General features: G+C 41.5%; 1 protein-coding gene across 6 annotated transcripts in view; it reads right to left on the bottom strand.

The window, feature by feature from the left end:
* PAM (peptidylglycine alpha-amidating monooxygenase) overlaps positions 1 to 21,364 on the bottom strand; it is a 342,095-nt gene that overhangs the window by 199,006 nt on the left and 121,725 nt on the right. Inside the window, exon 2 of one of the 6 annotated variants that reach the window (XM_089313069.1) lies at positions 1,538 to 1,590. The exons of 4 other annotated variants lie outside the window; for them this stretch is intronic. The gene's annotated coding sequence lies outside the window, so the exon portion shown is untranslated. Of the gene's footprint in view, positions 1 to 1,537; positions 1,591 to 21,364 lie in introns of those variants that run through there. One more of the 6 variants, XM_089313070.1, reaches the window with a different exon arrangement.

The raw sequence follows: 21,364 nt of genomic DNA, 5'->3' as shown, positions 1-21,364 counted from the left end.
CTCGCGCCCCAGCCTGGGCGCTGTGCACCTCCCACCCGAGGATTTCGCCACCCGCAGGGCACACGCGGCCCCTGTTTGGCCTTTTGCAAGCCCTTGTTCCCTCACACCCACTTCTGTTTGCTTTTCTCGACTTCTAACCACACACACCCCCCCCACACACACACACACCCATCCCCCTTTCCCCTGACCCTCTCCACTCCCCCGGTTTCTTCTCCTTACTCCCTTCTCTCACCAGAAATGCTCTCAGTACTGCTGCTAAGTGTAAACAAAGTTATTCGCGCAGATGACAGGCTGAGGCACAAAACACCCAGCTCAGAGAGGCAAAGACAAAGCAGGCGGGTGCCACAGCAACCAGATAAAGACGTGGAGAACAAAGGCGGATTCGGGGATGTGCGTCCAGTCCCAGAGACCTGAACACGAAGGTGCCCCCTGCCTCGAATCATCACTGAAGTAATTGCCCAAGTCCTGAGTATCGTTTGAAAACCAGCCCAAACTCCACAGCTAACATGGAATGTAAAATGCAAACGTCTATTTAAAAGTGCTGCATCTCATACACAGAGTAATCACTTCTCACTTATCAAGTACCCCTCCCAAAAGACATTCTTTTTAAATATTTATTTATTTGAAAGGCAGATTGGGGAGGGGGGAGAGAATCTGCCATTCACGGGTTCAATCCCAGAGGCTCAAGAAGCCAGGAGCCTGGAACTCCATCCCAGTCTCCCATGTGGGAGGCAGGGGCTCAAGTCGTTGGGCCAGCAGCGGTTGCCTTTCCAGGTGCATTAGCTGAGAGCTGGATTGGAAGTGGAGCAGCCAGGATTCCAACCGGTGCTCTTATATGGGATGCTGGCTTCACATGTAGTGGCCTAACCCACTGTGCCACAATGCGGGTCCCCCCTAAAATATTCTTGGCTAAATAAAGTTTGGAGATATAACCACACAATTAGAAACAATAAGGAGAACCTCAGCAAGCCCCCAAATTAAGTTTATCCAAAAAAGGCTGTGACCAAGAATCTTCCACTCATATGAATGAGAGAGGTTGGGGCCAACAGATGGCACTTTGGGGATGCCGAGCATTTGGATCTAAAGAAAATTCAAAGGCCTCAAAAGCTGGCTCAGAATCAAGGTCGGTCTTCTCCCTCAAGTGAAGGGAGAAGGTCACCCTTGAGTTTTCTTAATCTGCTTTAAGAGAACCTTAACCTGCATAAGAGAACACAACTGCTGTCCGTTCTCACCCTGAAATCCTGTTAACTATCTCAGAAGAGTGGGGGCTGCAGCCACACATGGATGGACCCTATTGCAAGGCCCTGTCCCCTGGGCTCACTCACATGGCAGAGACTGTGTCCAGGACCACTCCTTCTTCTAAGAGTAATTCAGGAGTCTCCCAAGTTGTCTCCCATCCTGCCCTTCCCCTGTGAGAAGCAGGCTGCAGAAGTCTGTTAGTCACTGGGGGCTCCGTAGGTCTCCCCGCTCCAGCGACTATGCCCCTGCTGGGATTTTCCCCTGGGGCATGTTCCCAAACCTGGGCCTTTTCTCTTACTTGTTTTATTCCAGCAATCCTTCAGAGGGCACAGCAGAAATTTCTCTTCTCCCCTGCAGAGTATGACATCCCAAGTTAGGCTGAATTTTTAAATATTCATAGTTTGTACTGTTTTCTGAACATATTTTAGATTAGGTATCAAGAATGCAAATTTTTGTCAGAAGGCATTAACTAAAAGTGAAAAAGTAACTCCAAAGAAAGAGATTCTTTAAAGTATGACTTTAATCAAACTTATAAACATGATTCAGAGAAGCTCAAATGCAAAGGCTGTGAGCAAGAATTTACCATGAATAAAAGAGAAGTGTTGGGGCTCGGAGAGTGACACCCCAAAATATGGCATTCGGGGGCATGCTGAGATGCCAGATGAGTAACAGTAGAACACAGAATTCAGTAATGTCCTAGAGAAGTGCTCCACAACAAAATATATTAGCCTCTAAATTACCCTGGAAATCACACAACTGTGAAACCAAACTCAAAAAAATAAACAAACCAAAAAATCCAGAGCCAGACAAATGGAAAACAAGCACTAACTAACCTTCAATTCAATGACCTTCTTCCTAGACAGTGCTTTCTTGGTGGAAGAAACATCCCACTCACCAGAAATAAATAAAGCAAGATTTAATATCCGACCAATTCAAGGAAGCCTGAGGCCCACCAGCATTTACATAAGCAATGACATTTTTAAAAAACTGATACTGTTTCTTCGAACTTCTCTGCACTTGCTGTTTGAGCTTTCAGCAACAAAACCCTCTAGCTCTGTCCATATCCTGTGGGTAAAGAACTCTTTGCGGGGGAAGAGAAACAATTGGCCAAGGCTATGCTTTTAGCAACAAAGCTCAATCATGTCAAATGACAATCCCTAACACTCCCCCAAGTTCTTTTTTTAAATATATGTGTGAAGAAGAGATTATATTTTATTATCGTATTCAGAACAGGATTCAAGGACAGCCCTTCTTGCAGCTGGCAAGGAGATTTGGTATTACACAAACGCTTGAAAACAAATCTAGTAGTAAAAAGTCTCTTAACGGGAACACACCCTTAAGGACTAGCCTTTGAACAAAAATTCCACTTATCTCTGATTGATTTTTATTACCTGTGATGTTCCAAAGCCACCTACTTAAAGAAAAAAGACTTGAAACTGTGGGTGGAAAAGCAAAGTTGATAGTTGTAGCCATGAAAAGAACAAAAGGTCATACAGGAACGAAAGCTGATTATACTTCTTGTTTCTTAATATGTTGTAAACTAAAGACAAAATACAAACCATCAAATAAAAAAAACACATCTAACCATTTAATTTGTTCTAATTCCTAAACATGTGGAATATACATAGTAACAAATCTTGATATTCTTCTTACGATTTAAAAAAAGTCAAAATATATTTCCCTGAGACAATTCATGCACCCTTTCAACAAACTTCCATCCTCTAAACAACATATTATAATAGATACTGGTTAGCAGTTTATAAGAGGAACAAAACTAACAGAATATAGGCTATTATTTTAAGGTTTTTTGTTTTTTGTTTTTTATTTGACAGGTAGCGTTATAGACAGTGAGAGAAAGAGAGAGTAAGGTCTTCCTTCCATTGGTTCACTCCCCAAATGGCCGCTACGGCTGGCGCTGTGCCAATCCGAAGGCAGGAGCCAAGTGTTTATTCCTGGTCTCCCATGTGGGTGCAGGGGCCCAAACATTTGGGCCATCCTCCACTGCCCTCTCGGGCCACAGCAGAGAGCTGGACTGGAAGAGGAGCAACAGGGACTAGAACCCGGTGCCCATATGGGATGCCGGTGCTGCAGGCGGAGGATTAACCAAGTGGGTCATGGCGCTGGCCCCAGAGAATATAGGCTATTAAGAGAGCTGAGAACTTTACACAATCAACACAAGGTATGTTTAGAATGCTGTCTTCCTATAACAGTATGATAAAAGGGACTTGGGGAATTTTGAGGAAGGATGGAACCTTTATTAGAAGGATAAGAAAAAAATGCAGCCATCTTCAATGGGAGAGGTGGCCATCAGGCAGGACTTTGGGGAATGGTTATTAGAGTTCCTCCTGTGGGAGGTGGACAGTGAACACTGCAGGTGCAGGGAATGGCAGGTGCAAAGGGAGGCAGGTGTTGCAAAGCAAGTTGTAAGTCCTCTGTCCCTGGATTCAAACTGCATGCCCAGACTTACCATTTTATTTGTTATATCAAGCAAATACTCCATCTTTTCAAATATTCTGTCTATTCATAAAATTTTATGGTAAGAACTACTTATACTTTATATCTGAATGGAGATTAATTCCAGAAGAGTACTACTAGGTAGAAAGTATGAAAGCACCTCAACAAGTTTGCAGGAAAATGTAATAAAATGAAATGTGTACTTGGTGCCAAAATTTTTAAAATCCATACACATGAGGGGCCTTCAACAAGGTCACAGAAAACACAGATCATGAAAAAAAAATGCATGGACTTCAAAATTTTTTGCATCCACATAAACTTCTATCTTCACTCCATTTTCCACATACTATTTGAAAAATACCCTTGGACATCGAGTCCAGAGGCCCACAAAACTAATTTGATTCTTACAAAGCAGGCACGCCACTCCCTCTAATTCCCATTAAAAAAAAAAAAAAACACACAGAAAGATGGCAGATATCTGAAATGTGGGAAAGAATCAAGTATACCGGCCAGTCATTCATTGATTCACTTATTCAGTGAGAGAACCCACGTAGCACAGTGGCCACTAGTCAACCACAGTGGATCCATCTTTAAAGAGCAGTGTGCAACTGGGCAAAATCCTAGCCTTTTGGTGCCTCAGTTTCTTCACCTGCACAGTAGCAATAACCATATTACCAACCTCAGAGGGCTGTGGCCAGTAACAACAGAAGGAATATCCTCAGGTCAATGTCAAGCACATTATAAATGTCCACTATTACTGCTGTTGCAAATAATAAATGCATTGCCCAAATGCTGGGAATGGACACAGTTCCCACTCCCATAGAAATTACTTTCCAGTGAGAAAAAGACAAATTGAATGAACTAGCAAATTAGGAACATCATCTCCTTTGAAGTCTATTTTGTGTAGTCTACCAGAATGACTGATGACAAAACTGATGAAAGGATGCATATCCATTCACAAAGCAATTTAACTTCTAGGGATTTATTCCTGGGCAAAAACTGAACAAGGACACAAATATACTTTGAAAGTTATTTAGCTGCATTGTTCAAAATAATAATGAAGAATCAAATGTCTATAACAGCAAAGAATTGGAAGCAATTTAAATGCTCGTCAATAGGAAATTGGTTAAAAATACATATACATCCTATTTTACATAAACAAGAATAAAATTCATGCCCTTTAAAAAAAAGGACAATGAGACTATTATTATAGCCAAGGGCAGATTCTATAATATTATCTTTTCTTTCTGTATAACCTGATAAATGTTTATGCAATTTCAAACTTTCAGAAATGTTGCAATACAGTAGAAATAACTTTTTCCCATAATCACTTAAGAGGAAGTTACTAATCCCTTGCTTTGGCATCCCTGAATACATTCCACTACATAACCTCAGTGTAGCCATCAAAATTAGAAGATTCACACTGACCCATCACTATCACTCAATCCTCAATCTGCTGACTTTGCCAACTGCCCCAAAAACATCCTTCCTAAGGAAGCAACTCCAGTTCAGAATCAGGCACTGCATGGAATATTGTCATGTCTCCAGTGCCCTTCACTCAGGAACTAATTTTTATGACCCTGACCTTACTGGAGATCACAAGCCAGCCATTTTGCAGAATGCTTTGCCATTAGTGCTTGTTTTAGGTTTGATTAGGACCAGATTCAGGTTAATGCATCTCTGACAGGAACATCATGGAAGTGACCCCATATTCTTCTCTCACTGCATCTGTGTTCGTTGCCTGTTGCTGCACATCAAATTGCCCTAATCTGAACACAGTAAGTATTATCTTGCATAGTTGCTGTGCCACAGGAAAAGCTTAGCTGAACAGTCTTTCCTGAGGCCGCAGCCAAGATGTTGGACAGAACTGAAGTCATCTGCAGGCTTGACGGGCACTGGAAGATCTGCTCTCAAGGTGATTGGCACACAGGACTGGCAAGGTAGTACTGGCTGTCAGGACAAACATGTCCTCCTCTATGGTCCTCTGCCTAGGGTCAGTTGAGTGTCTACCCAACATGGCAGCTGGCTCCCCTGGAGTGAGCAATGGCTTTTATGACATAGCATAAGAAGGCACCCATCATGACGTCTACAGTATTCTGTCAGCTACACAGTTTCACTCATTTGGATGTGCAGATGCCTACCCAAGAGCATAGACACCAGGAATTTAGGGCCATCTTCTTGGGAGCTGCCCGCCACAGTATTTTATTAGGTGGTGCCCGAATTTGACTCATCACATCACCAGTGACAGGGACTTCTACCATTGGCATAAGATGGTGTCTCCCAGGCTCTCCCATTATGCAGTTACAATTTTTCCCTTTGGGATTAATATTTTCTGGCGGAGAGTTTAAGTTTATAAACATTCCGTTCCTCATCAGACTTCCAATGTATTCATTTATATATTTTATCATAAGACACATGGTTTCCTATTTTATTCAATAAGCTTTTATAGTTAGTAGCTTTATTTGTTTATTTACATTACTTCCTTTATGCTCAAATTGGCTCTGTTGCAGCCCCTGCAAGCTAGCTTTCATGTCCTCTGACATCTGCCTGCCCATCATCCCTGGAGCACTCCCTTGGCTCTTGGCCCCCTCTCCCTGGACCAAGCCTTGCTCGTTGCGTTCTTCATCCTACATGGCCTTTGTTAACACCCATCAGGGGCTGTATACCCATGGATGGCCTCCTCACACTGTCTGGGCTCAGACACCCCATACCAGGTCACCAAGCCCAACACATCCATGTCTCCCTCCCCCTGGGGGCTCCATCAGCCCACGCTGGGCCAGCCTTCCTGGTGTCTGCCTCACTCTGCCTACATAATGGGTTTAGAACCTAATTGCTCAGGAAGGAAAAAGGACATCAATTTTAATGATGCAAACTACCTAACAGTGTACACATGTATTTAAAAATACAAAGTAATGAAACTGAAACCATTGCATTTCCAATGATTATAAGACTGGGAGGGGAGAAAAAAAAACAAATTTTCACTTTCTATAGATATGTTTTTGTAGTCTTAATTTTCCCCTGCTTTATTACTTTTGTAACTAAAAGCAAATACGTAAATAGGCATTTTAGAGTATTTTACTGAATGTGGTTTTACAGATTTTAACTTCTATCTGAAAATTAGGGAAGTAAATGTTTTGAAAAAAGAAAAAAACTCCCCTTCCTTTGCTTACAAGGACAGCAGAAAATCAAGGTCATGGCTGTACTGCAGGGCTTCTCAAGCTCTGTACGAGCAACACTTTGGGCTGAACAGTTATTGGTGGGGAGGGTGGTAGGCTGTCCTGTGTATAAAGGATGTTTAGCAATGCCCTTGGCCTTTACCCATTAGATGCCAGTAGCACTCCCTTCAGTTGTGTCTACCAAAAAAGTTCCCAGCACCGCTAAACCTCTTCTGAAGGGTGGGACCACTCTGACTGAGAACCACTGGTGTAATGTGGCACATGAAGATGAAGTTAATTTGAAAAGCAATGCCATTTCCCTTAAATATGAGGGTACTTCCAAAAGTTCACGGAAAATAGAATGAAAAGTTGATTTTGGTGAGAAAAATTTTCAAACTTATGAGCCTTCTTTCTTTCCATAATACACATTTTTTCATGAACTTTTTGAAGTGTCCTCAAATAGTGGGTCAAAAGTGGTTAGGGGCTGGCATTGTGGTGTAGTGGTTCAGTCACCGCCTGCAACACTGGCATCCCATGTGGGCACCCATGTGAGTCCCAGCTGCTCCACTTCCGAATCAGCTCCCTGATAATAAGCACCTGGGAAAGCAGTGGAAGATGGCTCAAGTGTTTGGGCCTCTGCCACACACACGGGAGATCCAGATGGAGTTTCAGGCTCCTGGCTTCGGCCTGAAACAGCCCTGGCCATTGAGGCCAACTAGAGGAGAGAACCAGCAGATGGGAGATAGCTCTGTGTCTGTCTCAGTCTCTCTCTCTGTAACTCTGCCTTTCAAATAAATAAATAAACAAACAAATAAATATTAAATATTGAAAAAGTGGCTAAAATGCACTTGAAAATATGAAATTTCTGGCCGGCGCCATGGCTCACTAGGCTAATCCTCCGCCTGCGGCGCCAGCACACCAGGTTCTAGTCCCGGTCGGGGCGCCGGATTCTGTCCCGGTTGCCCCTCTTCCAGGCCAGCTCTTTGCTATGGCCAGGGAGTGCAGTGGAGGATGGCCCAGGTCCTTGGGCCCTGCACCCCATGGGAGACCAGGAGAAGCACCTGGCTCCTGGCTTCGGATCAGCGCGGTGCGCCAGCCGCAGCACGCCAGCTGCGGCGGCCATTGGAGGGTGAACCAACGGCAAAGGAAGACCTTTCTCTCTGTCTCTCTCTCTCACTATCCACTCTGCCTGTCAAAAAAAAAAAAAAAAAAAAAAAAGAAAATATGAAACTTCTACAGAATGGGAAAGTAATAATAATTAACATTTACCATTTACTTATACACACTCACGCATACACACACACATATGGATGCTAGGCATTGACTTTATGTGTCTTCTCTCACCATATTATCTCATTGAATTTTTATTATTTCTGTATTAAAGATGAATAATCTTAGGCTTAGAAAAATTAATTAACTTCCTCTGGTTATGCAGTAGTACAGCAAAGATTCAAATCCTGGCTTGCTGACCCCAGGAACTTTACCTTTAACTCATATTCAACACAAAACAGACCCTCCACAGTCACAGGGGATGTCTTCCTCAAAAACAAAAAAGGGGCACATCATTGGAGTACCATTTTATTGTAAAAATTATAATAGCCAATATTTCTTTAGCAAATATTATGTGTCAGGTGCTGTGCTAAACCCTTTCTATAGATTAGCTCATGGAAGTCCTCACAGCAACTCTGAAATTTCAATTGTTATCATTCCAGTTTCACTGACATGGAAACTGGGATACAGCGAGAACTGGTACCTTGCCCAGGGTGCACAGCCAGGATGTAAACACCAGCAGTCTGATGTGAAGGTTCAAGCTCTTTAGGACCTAACTATTCAACGTAACCTCATCTGTCTTCCATACACATACTGGAAAGCACCAACATTTCCTCTACCACCTTACCAACGTTACCACTTTAGTTAACGCAGAAAGCTACAAAATGCAAGTCTCTAGTTTGGGTTCAAATTTGGCCCCCAAATAGATTTTGTTTGGCTTGCAAGGGCTTTTCCCAGCCCCTCCCCCTAACCTGAGTTTTGAATAAACATTTCAAAAAATAAAAGATTTCACGCAAAACCCAAATTTTCAGTGTCTCTTTCAGAGTTGTAAAATCTGGCATCACTGGAATTATACTTCCACGTGGCAACAATCAGTGGAGCCCAATGATGGCTCCCTTTCCTGATGAAATCAGCAATCTGCATATCACCACAAGCCCCACCTCTCCCTGTTGGCTCCCAGACCCTGAGGTCGAGAGTCCTGGTTCTAATGACCATTCAGCTACTGTAGATTCATTTGTTTGGGGTTTTGCTTTGTGGCCAGTTTTCCTCATCAACACTACTAGCTGATACCGTAACATCATTTGTGTCGGGTCACTGAGATACACTCTGTCTTTATGTGGTAAGGCAAACTTCACAGAGGTTGGCACACTTAGATTTCCTTAGCTGTGCTTTTTTTTAAAGTAAGGCAGTAAGGCAGACCAAATTGAATGATCTTTTCCACACGTGGGTTGATTTGGGACTCATCTCTTGTAAGAAGTAGTATCCTATCCCTGCAAGTCACAATTGACTGGATACCTGTTAGAATTTATATGCTAAAAAACCTCAGGGGTGCCATTCAGCATATGAGATTACTTCACTAAGAGGCTGCCAACAGGAGCAAATATTAATATTTTTTTTTGGTTTCCATGATCAGCACCAGACACCCTTTAAATATGTCCATTACTCATCAAGTTGCTCAGTCCTTATAAACACTTCCACGGGGAAAATAACAAGAGACATAATTCTTAATTAAATTTCTCAGCTTTGACTAATACAAATGCTATTTCCTCACACATGTATCTAAATTCAGTGCAAGCATATTTTACTGCAAGATAAAACAGATCCCTGTGCTCCAAACACCATGTGTCTTTCAGTTCTAAGGACTGCCCTGGCAAGTCTCAGGAGACAAGTGAACCACACAGGAAAGCATGGACCGTTACTGATGATGTCACCGAAGCAGAACAGCTCCTTTGTATGCTCATTGCCCAGAGGGTATCTTATTTATTTATAAGCTCAGATCATCACATGGAATTTAGTTTCACAAGAAGAGCACAAAACACACCTGCAGCTACCTCTTTGTTTCTCCTTTAAACAGCTTTGTTGAGTCAGGGGAACTGGCCTTTGGCCTTGTTTCACAGTCTTTCAGCTGGGTGGGGAGCCCTCAGCGACTTCTACCCCAACTCAGGGCACAAGACCTGCACCACAAGTCAAGGACCAGACTTGGAGGCTAGCTCCATATGACGCCACTTCAGAATTTCATCAACTCACTTCTCCCTCTTCGATGAGGTATTTGAGGAGCTAATTTAAAACTAATACCAAACACCTCTCTAAATTTCAAACGTCAGATTTTTTTTCCAATAAAGTATCAATCATTGAATGACCCACTGATTTAGGTAAAGAAAGATCTTTTGCACTAAAGCTTTGTAATGCTTCCTTTGAGGGTCTTTGTGTTAGCATATTTCATTCTACTTTTAAGAGGGAGCAGAATGTGGCAGTTAGGGACAAATACTGAATGTAGTGGGCTTGAGTGGGCGTGGTCTGAAGGTGGGAGGGGATCTGCCTTTCATTCCATTTTCCTTGCAATCAATCAACACATTTATTTTGAGATGTCTATGATGTTCTTCCTATTTATGATTCTACATTTTTAGGCGGAGTTATTCCTGAAGTCATATCATAGATGAAAGGACTTCAAAAAGTTCATAGAAAAATGACTCAAAAGATGCACTTATTTTCATGCAAAGAATGTGAAATTCATACATAGATTTTTCCACTGTCTACAACCTTTTTGAAGACTCCTCATAACATAGATTTCAATATTTTTGCAACAAAATATACCTATTTTTAGATCCCATTTTCTACAAACTTTTGAAGTACCTTCACATATTTTGTTAAATGCCTTCCAATGACATCAGAGGCAGAAGCTACTACCTAGCCAGGAAAATCAGCTCACACTCAAAATGTACGGCTACAAAATAAGTATTCTTTTTCTTTAAAGAAAAACCTACACCGCAAGAAATGTCTAATTTTTCACTCAAAACCAACACTGAACTTCATCTTTTGCTTTTTGTGCCATTCACACAGCAGCATTTTCTCCCATAGCAGAATCCTACTTTCAAATAATTCATGTTTTCCATTTCAAATGTTCAAATCAATGCAATAAAATGCCCATAACAAACCGCTTCCTATCATTAACGTTTTGCTCCTCTGCTGTATAATTACATTACTGAAAGTGAAATCCACAATCATGTAATGCTGTTATACAACTGAAAAACTTATGGGAACTTTTCTTAAGGATCATCAGAGAATGTCAAAGCATCCTCATTTTTATAAGTCTCCTCAATCGGGTTTGCAGTAACCTAGAGGGAGTCTACAACACACACACTACACACTGCCCACTCAATCCATCTCAACTGTGTAATTATAAAGTCTCAACAAAAGAACACAGATGCTTAAAAACATGTTAAAGTCTTATTTTAGGGTATGGAAGTGTCAATAAAATTTAGCTTAATTATAAGACGAACATTTGAATTTTTATATGCAATTCACCATAGAAAGAAGTATGGTGTACTGGAGAAGCTTATATGCAGATATTTTCATTTCCAGTCTATAGTCATGAAAGTTTTCTTTGATCAGTGTCCCCAAACTCCCCATGAACTATCAATGAAGAGCTTCATAATTTTCTTCTGGCTGAAAATGATCAAAGCGTTCTTGTGTTTGTCAGAAGTCTTTGATGCTGCTGCACAAACAGGTGGTGAGTTTATTTCATTGCTGTTAAACTGTTTCTTGCTGTCCTGAGCTTAGGAAGAAGTGGTTTATTTTATCAAGGAGCTTAAAGATTGGCTTGCTCTTTCCCTATTTTTAATCTCCTTTACAAGGCTTCCCATAGTGATTTGCAAGACCATCTGGAGCTGAGAACAGCAGCTGAAAGAAGATAAGGTCCAGGATCCCCAGGCCTGGAGTCACCCTGGGTGCAGTCCCACAGGGACATGACAGAGAAGCAAGGCCCGGGCACACCCTGTTGATCCATAGGCCTTCCCTCTCTGAAACTGCATAACTTCACCTTGAATTACACTGCAACTGAAAGTTGAAGTTCTGAGTCACATGTGAACTAGCCTGTCTTTGCTAATTTTAACCAAAAATAAAGAGATCCACTGGACAGTATGGTACAAGGGGAATGGGTCCTGTCTTTGAAATATGCAAATCCCTTTTCAAAAATCAGGACATTTAATGTGTCTATACATTAAAATAATGTATAGATAATAATTATTATTAGATAATAATATGTATAGATAGTATTCAAAGATAATAATTATTAATATTATTAGTAATTAATAAATATTAATATGCATAGATAATAATTATTTTCAAAATTAGGACATTTAATGTGTCTATACATTAAAATAATGTATAGATAATAATACTTACTATTAGATAATAATATGTATAGATAATGATTATTAATATTATTAATAATATATATTATTAATATATAGATAATAATTATTATAATAATTATTTTATATATAAATAATATATAATTAAAATAATATTTAACAGTCACTGAGCGTTTGCTCTGGCCCAGGCATTCTGAAGTACTTTCCATGCATTATTTAATTCTCACATCACCCTATGGGCTGTGTGCTAGCATCAATACCATTCCCCAGATGGGGCAATGGGACACACAGAAAGGTTAAGGAGCTTTCTTGAAACTGGTTGTAGGCAAGGAGTTAGCCAGTAAGGAGGAGCAGAGGTCGGCAGCCCTTCCCTGCAGCCCTACTTAATCCCCTTAAACTCCCTCCCCCCAATTTCATGCAGTGGAAAACTATGGCTTCCAGGAAATGTCACTCTGAATTGGTACTGACCACAAAGAACCAATATGGCTGCCAGATGCATCCTGTGATGACTTTTAGCTAATTGCAATATTATTACAATAAAACTGCCATGGCTGACACTTCTACTCCCATCATGCCCCTGATGTCATGACACATCTGAGACTTCCCAAAACGGAAATGGATGATACTCAGACCTCAAACTCTGTCCCCTGTTAATATGCACCTGGCCCCCGACACAACCACATAAGCCTCCAGATTATATAAAGGGATGAGTCTGAACCTCATTGAGTGCAGCTATTGAGTGTGCCAGCACTACCTCCCACAGTGTGTTCTTTTGCCTTGCAGGCAAATAAATCTTATTCCTCTGTTGACCTTTACCTGTGTCTTGTCCTCGAATTCTTTCTTGTGTCAGTGACAAGAACCTGGACCCTGCCATCTGATGCCATCTTGACCTAACCGCTCGACAACTAAACCGTCTTGCCAGAAGTTGTGGAACAGAAGGCTGACTCCCAAGGCAGGAGTTACTAACCACCAGGAGATGCTTGAAAGAGCTTCTTCTTCTGGTACCTATGAGGAAAATACCTAACAGCTAACCAAACTGATACTGGTTCAGCCATATACTTTTTTTTTAATAAAGATTTATTTATTTATTTATTTATTTATTTATTTATTTATTTACTTGAGAGGTAGAGTAACAGACAGTGAGAGGGAGAGACAGAGAGAAAGGTCTTCCATCCACTGGTTCACTCCCCAAATGGCTGCAATGGCTGGAGCTGGTCCAATTGGAAGCCAGGAGCCAGGAGCCCCCTTTGCGTCCCCCACAGGGGTGCAGGGGCCCAAGGACTTGGGCCATCTTCCACTGCTTTCCCAGGCCATAGCAGAGAGCTGGATTGGAAGAGGAGCACCCCGGACTAGAACTGGCACCTATATGGCAGGCTGATGTCTCAGGCAAAGGATTAACTACTGCGCCACAATGCTGGCCCCCAGCATATGCTTTTAAAAGAATTGCCCTTGATAGCATGCATAACTAAAACCAATAGTACATACGAGTGTGAACATGTTTGTTTTACATCCTACAATGTCTGTTTCCTGCCAGTGCCTGGGATTTTTCCAAATCACCCTCTTCCCATGGATTCCAACCAACAAAGGAAAGCCAGTAGGATAAGGAAGATGCAGGCTCGCATTTGAAGTCAGAAATCCTGGTTCTAAGTCCTATTTTAGGAATTAAATCCACATTTCTAAACTTTGGTGCCTCTATTTAAAGATGGGTTATTAAATAATGCTCTACCAAAGGGTTGTAGGGAGACACAAAATAACCAGAGAAGATTCTGAAAAAAGTAAAACATCAGAGAGATCACAGGTTGTTACGGTTGGAGCTCCCAGAGTGGTCCCCCAAAGACCGAAGCTGTGATGTGCAGTGAGACTTTAGAAGCCATGTGGGACACAAGGCTCTGACTTTCCCATCTGTCTGCTAGGCGCCTTCATCTGTCTCAAATTCATGTCCTGGAAGGAAGAAACAATGCCCTCTGGTCCCTGTCCCAGCTTGCACAAACCAAGCTGCTACCACAGGGATTCTGAAGTCTGCCAACCCTCTGGGACTGACTTTTGTCACACACCAGTTTCTTCTATTTTGACCCCATTCAATGTTCCAAAGATAATCATTTACAACCCAGTGTCCATCCTGTGGGCCAGATAGACTTTGTCGCACCCAGGCCTTTAAATGTTCTCTAAGCCCATTAAGTTTCCTGAAATTCATTGACTGTTGTCCAGACATTCTGCATTCTGTCCCTCTCCTATGGAAAAAGTGGAATATCAGTTTCTGAGCCATGTGGGGCTAGTGGACAATCACACTCCTGTGACTGTCCCCCAGGCTCTGACTTCTCCCGTTCTGCATATTAATGAATCCGTATGCCTTCTCTCCTATTTGATCTTTGTCAGATGCTTCTGGAGAACCTTCGCAGGCCAGAAGGGAGTTGTCATTATTAGTGGTCAAGTTCAGCTTTCCCAACGCACAAAATACAAAAACTTTATTTTACCCTTCTAATTTTTCACTGCTTATATCTCATCTTCAAGTTAACATTTCAAAATGCTAGAACATTTTTAGATGGCCAGTCCTTCACAATTATTCTTGAAGAGTCAGGAAAAAAAAAAAAAAAACAGGGCTAAAATGTCTCAAACTCAAGCACCTTTCCTAACACTAAACATAAGAGCAAAAATAGTAATTCTATCATTTAGCAAGAAAATAACTACATCACATCCTAAATAATTTGAAATGCACTCCACTAATCAGGCAGAACAACTTGTATTCCAAGGGAATTAACAATGTATGGGAAGATTATTAGGGGCATTTATGGGGCCTGGGCACTGACAGGTCCCCCATGTCTCAGCCTCAAGGCTAAAGAAACCACAGAGGCACGTTCCCAGAACCAACCACCCAAAGACATCAGCACTGGAGGTAGATAACTTCCATTTATATTCCAAAAGCAATTAGATATGTCTTGAACAAATAAAATATAAAATATAAGGTGACAGACCAACAAGGTGCTTGGGATTTAAATGAGACAGATTCTTATTAGCAATACTGTCCTATCTCCTTAAAGAAGTATTGCGAAGTGCGTGACTTACTGTTGCTGAAGCACTTAAAAAGATAAAATACACTATGACTATGAAGTGTTTAGGCCCACTAAATGCTATGTGAGTAACAAGTTCACAATTTACTTGAATCTATTGCATTTAATAATTATTCATAAATGGGGAGAATATACACATTTCCTTGGTGGGAGATGGTTCTTATGAAGCAGAATTCTATAAACCAATATATAGACACACATAACTTTTTTGTTTTGTTTTGTTTTTAAAATTTTTTTTTTTGACAGGCAGAGTGGACAGTGAGAGAGAGACAGAGAGAAAGGTCTTCCTTTGCCGTTGGTTCACCCTCCAATGGCCGCCACGGCCGGCGCGCTGCGGCCGGCGCACCGCGCTGATCCGATGGCAGGAGCCAGGTACTTATCTTGGTCTCCCATGGGGTGCAGGGCCCGAGGACTTGGGCCATCCTCCACTGCACTCCCTGGCCACAGCAGAGAGCTGGCCTGGAAGAGAGGCAACCGGGACAGAATCCGGTGCCCCGACCAGGACTAGAACCCGGTGTGCCGGCGCCGCAAGGCGGAGGATTAGCCTAGTGAGCCGCGGCGCCGGCCACACATAACTTTTTAAAAACTGCTTTCCAGTATAGTTCAACTGAATTCCTATTATTACAAGGTTGCATTTTTCTTTCAAATAGTGCACAAATCATACAGATAAAAATATACTTTAAATACTTTGACTCAAAGACTGTAAACATGTGGTTAGAAGTGGAAACCAAATTTTTAAAAAAGGACCTTTTACCTTTAAATACACCATTAATAAAGATACACAATGTATACATTTAGTAGAGATTATATTTATTGTTACTTAAAAATATATCAAGGTCACTATGAAAACTTTTAAAACCTCACTGATAAGAGAAAACCCTAAATACCAGTAGTCCCTATAGTCAGCCCTGGGGTACTCTAGAAGTTGACCACTTTATCCTTTAATGTGATTTTCAGGGAAACATACATCTGTATCAATTCAATCAAAATTAATGACCCACAGTTGACCAGCCAGTCGTTTCCATCATCACAGTGATTGATGATTGGTGCGGATGATGGCGTCACTGACTCAAGGAAGGGTACCAGTAAGGAAGGTAGCTTCTAGACTGGTTATGCTGGGTGTACATCTAGGAAAACACGAATATGTTTGGCTAAGGCCCTGAACAGTTTAAAAATCTTTACTATGACTCATTTCTAGTTCCAGATCCTACAAGCACCAATTTTCAGGTTTTGAGTCACAATTCCAGGGAGTGATGCAAGCATCAGCCACCTTGGACTGCTCCAGACCCTACTGCAAGGCAATGCCTGTGCATATGGATCAAAAAGAATTCAAAGGTCATCCTCTGCTTCACATGACACTGCCCAGGAGGAGGGTTAAGCCTTGTTATCATAACATACAACCTATTTGATCCATGTTTCTGAAGTGCACCTGCATGGACTTGTACCCACCCTACATGCAACTACTGGAATGCTTCCTCTCACATATTCAGTTCCCCCAAACTAAAAGATTCCCTTTTCCCCTTCTCGTGGAGTCACAACTTTGGGAGTGATCCCTAGTGGTCTCCTCACTTTTTGCAAATAAATTACTTCTCAAGACAGCTCTTTGCAGTGCTTTTTAAAGAACTAGCCAGAAAACGGCAGCACAATGTTGAATGGTCAGCACTGATTACTGCTTTTGGCTTGGTGGCATTCATATTTTATTTCATGATTATCTTCAATGTGACTGAAGAGCTGAATGACAGAGATCAAAGAATGATGCCAAATTAATTCATATATCATAGGAAAATACAGTGTAAATTACTTGACCAGTTAAATCAAGGTTAAAAAATACAAAAAGGTGAAATTCCTTCACTTACAAATAATAATACAGCACTAAAATGTGGTTGAACCAAAGGCCATGGACTTAAGATATTAAAACAATGCTACTAACTGTTCCATGGTGATTTAGTTACATCAATGTGTGTATTTTAAGATGACCTGATTTACTTCCTATTTGGAAACTTTATAATTCTCTGTCTTTTCACAAAATATCAAAAATTTGCTTGCTATCAAAGAGGTCAACATCTTTTATCAGCAGTTTTATCTTAACCAAATGGTAATTTTAAAATCAGAAAATCAATGAATTCAGCAGTATTAATCACTTGCCTAAAAGAGAATAAAACTTATGATGAATTTTCCTTTCATTTTGATGCTTAAATCACTATTGGTATTACATTGTAATGAGATAAAGGTTCATTAGGGCTGCCTTTGTTATGTAAAAACAAAACACACTAGAGGGGAAATTCTTTATTGAGTTACAATTATCCTCCAAGGATATAGCAAATGAGATATCATTAAAATATTTAGGCTTAATTATGCCACATGTTCCAATACATAATCCAAACACATATGCACATAACCTAACCATTTTTCTCACACTCTGGAAACTGGTTGGATTTGAATTTTTCTCCTCAGGAGAAAGACCACATTAATAATATCGGGGAAAAATTGGAAGGGGACACCACCACACTTTGAGGCACGTTAAACAGTATCTTCTATACCAGCTGGAGAGAGCTCTGATGAGCGAGCAGTGAGTTCTGCCCACAGTAAATCCAGGTTCTCCCTTGTGCCTACTGCTCCAGCAGACACAGGCAGTGTGTTCTGCTTTTACTTTCCCAAAATGGAACCTGCTAATGTGAATTTCCTGTCTCCTCCTATTCACCCCAAGAATTAATTTATTTGAAGCTAAGACCTAATGATGGTCAGTGGCTACCGCTGCTCATCTTTGGACCCTTACATCCGTCTTTTTTCAATTCCTCCTATCAAAATTTCCTGAAAGCCTGATTTTTTTTTTGTAGGGCAGTGTATGTGCTGCAAAGCAGACATGGCTCAGTTCCCTGCATCTGTGTACCTCAGGCCCAGGTGGGTAGGGACATCAGGGTCCTGGCAACCATGGGCGTGGGCACGTGACTGTGTCCAATGAGAGTGGAACAGAAATGGAATGATTCTAAGCTGACGTTTGAAAAGCTGCTGGGTTAGCTGACCACTCTCTTCACTCTGCAGGGGGCTGCACAGAGGGGAATGGTGCTCCCTTGGCCTCAAATCAGACACTCCTTTAGGAAGGCAGAGAGCAAAGAAGGAAACTCCCAGGGATTTGAGTTTAGAAATGACTGGGGAATTTACAAGAAAAAAAGATGCTAAAGCAGAGACGTCTGATAACTCTCAGGGGCAAATTTAATTATTTTCCAACCATCCAGCAGGACAGAGGCAGAGAAAGGAGGGTGCGAATGGCAGAACATCGCTCATGCACACTTCTACCTTCTGTTTATAGGCCTTATAAACAGCTCCAGCTCCGGAAGAAGAAAAAGAATTGTTTTAACCCAGGGAGCTTGAGGCTTTTTCCTGCCCATTCCAATGGTTATATCCCTGCATTAACACACAACAGCTCACTGACATACTCAGTAAAAGAAAAGTGAATGAATAGGAACGGGAATACAAAGAAATGCCTCACACAATCCTGCAGAGTCTTGTAGCAGACTTTAAAAAAGATCCACACCAAATTCATATGTGCATGTGTGTGTATGTGTATACATATACATATATATAGTTTTAGAAACAGGAAATAAATATTATTAAATAACCATAAGTTACAGTAGTATATACAGAGTTAAGCATCTAATAGCACTAAACACCTACAACAGAAGCTGCAGTTCTCAGCCCACTGCCCCAAATCCTGCTTCTCACAGGCAAGTCTTCTGCCATTATTTGAGCCGACTATTCTGGTATTTACCTTCACTTTCCCAAATGTGTTGATAGTGAGACTCAACGATGCACAGTTCTATCCATTATTTATTGACTTCTTACTCTAAAAAATGATAACTGAAATCTTCCCCCCTTTCCCATGCCACCAGCTCTGACAATAGACTCATATCACAGTCTTTTCTTAAGCCAATATTTAAATTGCTAAAGCTATATAAATATTTTTCTCTCCCAAACCTAGTGGTGTCCTGTCCTGTGATTGCTACCTTGTTTGTGAATCCTTCTCATTTGATCAGAGTTTAGGAGCTAGGGCTTGATTCCTGCAACATGTTTGAAATAGCTTGATTTTAGCTTCGTCCTTGACTGTGTTTGTCTAGAAAGAAAATTAACAGACAATAACAACTTCTTTTAAGAATCTTATTGAAATTTTTAATTAGTATAGAGTTGGTCTTCTGTATATAAAGCCAACTAAAAGCAAACCTTAATGAATATAGGATGGGAGAGGGAGTAGGAGGTGGGATGGGAGTGGGGGTGAGAGGGTTGGAATGGGGGGAAGAACCACTATATTCCTAAAAGCTGCACATATTAAATTTTTATTCATTAAATAAAAGCCTTCTTTTTTTTTTTTTTTTTTTTTTTTTTTTTTTTTTGACAGGCAGAGTGGACAGTGAGAGAGAGAGACAGGGAGAAAGGTCTTCCTTTTGCCGTTGGTTCACCCTCCAGTGGCCACCGCGCTGTGGCCGGCGCACCACGCTGATCCGGCAGGAGCCAGGTGCTTCTTTCTGGTCTCCCATGGGATGCAGGGACCAAGCACTTGGGCCACCCTCCACTGCACTCCCAGGCCACAGCAGAGAGCTGGCCTGAAAGGGGGCCATCGGGACAGAATCCCAATAAAAGCCTTCTAAAAAAGAATTTTAGGGGTATTCCTCCTCTGTCTCTTCATACTTACGATCCTGTTATTGAGAACTGAAGTGCCATTGTCATTTTCCTAACTTATTTTCTCTTTGGCTTCCTGTTCTGAACTTTTATTTATGTGCCCTAATATGGATCTTTTCTTATTCACTGTCCAGAGCATTTCTCATTCACTTGTCTGGGCCATTTTAATATTAACACCTCTGACACTGATATTAGTCAGTATTCTTAGATATTCTTTGGTAAGTTCTCTGTTATATTCTCTATTAACTTCTATATTTGGATGTTGGACCTGCTGAAATGATCCTAATTTCCTTCCATTTCCTTTCCATTGTCACTTTTTCCTTCCCGTATCGACCTACTTTCTTGTTTCAGCTTTTCCTATTTTCTATCTCCATCCCTACATTGTCAACGGTTGAGTTTCTCTCCCTCTCTCTCAAGTCAGACAACTCCATAAAATGTCTAGGAACGCCTGGTGTGGCTTTGCATGTAAGAGACAATAACAAGCTGTGTTGTACTGGGGAACAACAGCATCCAGTTGGTCAGTATAGGGAGGGGATCCCCCTTTTCACCCTTGGGCTTTTCAACTCCCCAGAGAAGAACCTGCTTATCCCTTCCAAGAGTGACATATGGTGCCAGTGTTGTGGGCGCAGGCAGAGAGGAGGTAAGAGCAGACTCTCATGTTAATCCCCCTGTTTCCAGCCCCACATGGCATCCCTAGTGCTAAATTCAATAAACAGGAGGCTACCTGTCAAAGGTTGTCTCCACACTCCTGGTTTCTGCATACCACCTAACTTAGGCAATTAACAAACTGAAACCTAATTTAGGGGTATAACAAACAGCTGCATCTCCACCAATCACAAGCAGCCAACTCATCACACCTGAGTGGCCAAATGCCCAACTGCAGCCAATCAGGTGACTTTGCTACTTTGCTTCTGGTTGTCCTATAAAAACTCACTTCATGGGTTCTGTGAACTTCTGAGCTGTTCTGAGTGCTGCCTGATTCATGAATCATTCTTTGCTTGAGCTGCTAAATTTAAAATCTAAAGTTTCTCTCCTCACATTACTCTCTACAGGACTGGTACCACGGAGGCTCGGGCCCCTCACGCAGTCCTTAGGGAAGAACAGTTTGCTCCTTGTCGGCCCTGCCTCCTGCTGGGCACTTAGTTGAAACGGCTCTGCTGTACTCCTGGGTAACCAGTCCTCTTTCTGCTTCTAAATGTGTACCATTCTTTTACTTGCTTTGTTTGGAATCTCTACTGTTATCTTTATCACTGCAGCTCTGTACCTTTTCCTATTCTTTCACCATCCTTTTTAGAAGGATTTGGGGAGGTAGATATGATAAAAATCATGTACTCCATCTGACACTTTGAAC

This window comes from Oryctolagus cuniculus, chromosome 14 (assembly GCF_051225735.1).
Source record: "Oryctolagus cuniculus isolate XC-2025 breed Fujian yellow rabbit chromosome 14, ASM5122573v1, whole genome shotgun sequence".
Classification (NCBI taxonomy): domain Eukaryota; kingdom Metazoa; phylum Chordata; class Mammalia; order Lagomorpha; family Leporidae; genus Oryctolagus; species Oryctolagus cuniculus.
This window is presented reverse-complemented; position numbering and strand designations above follow the sequence as displayed.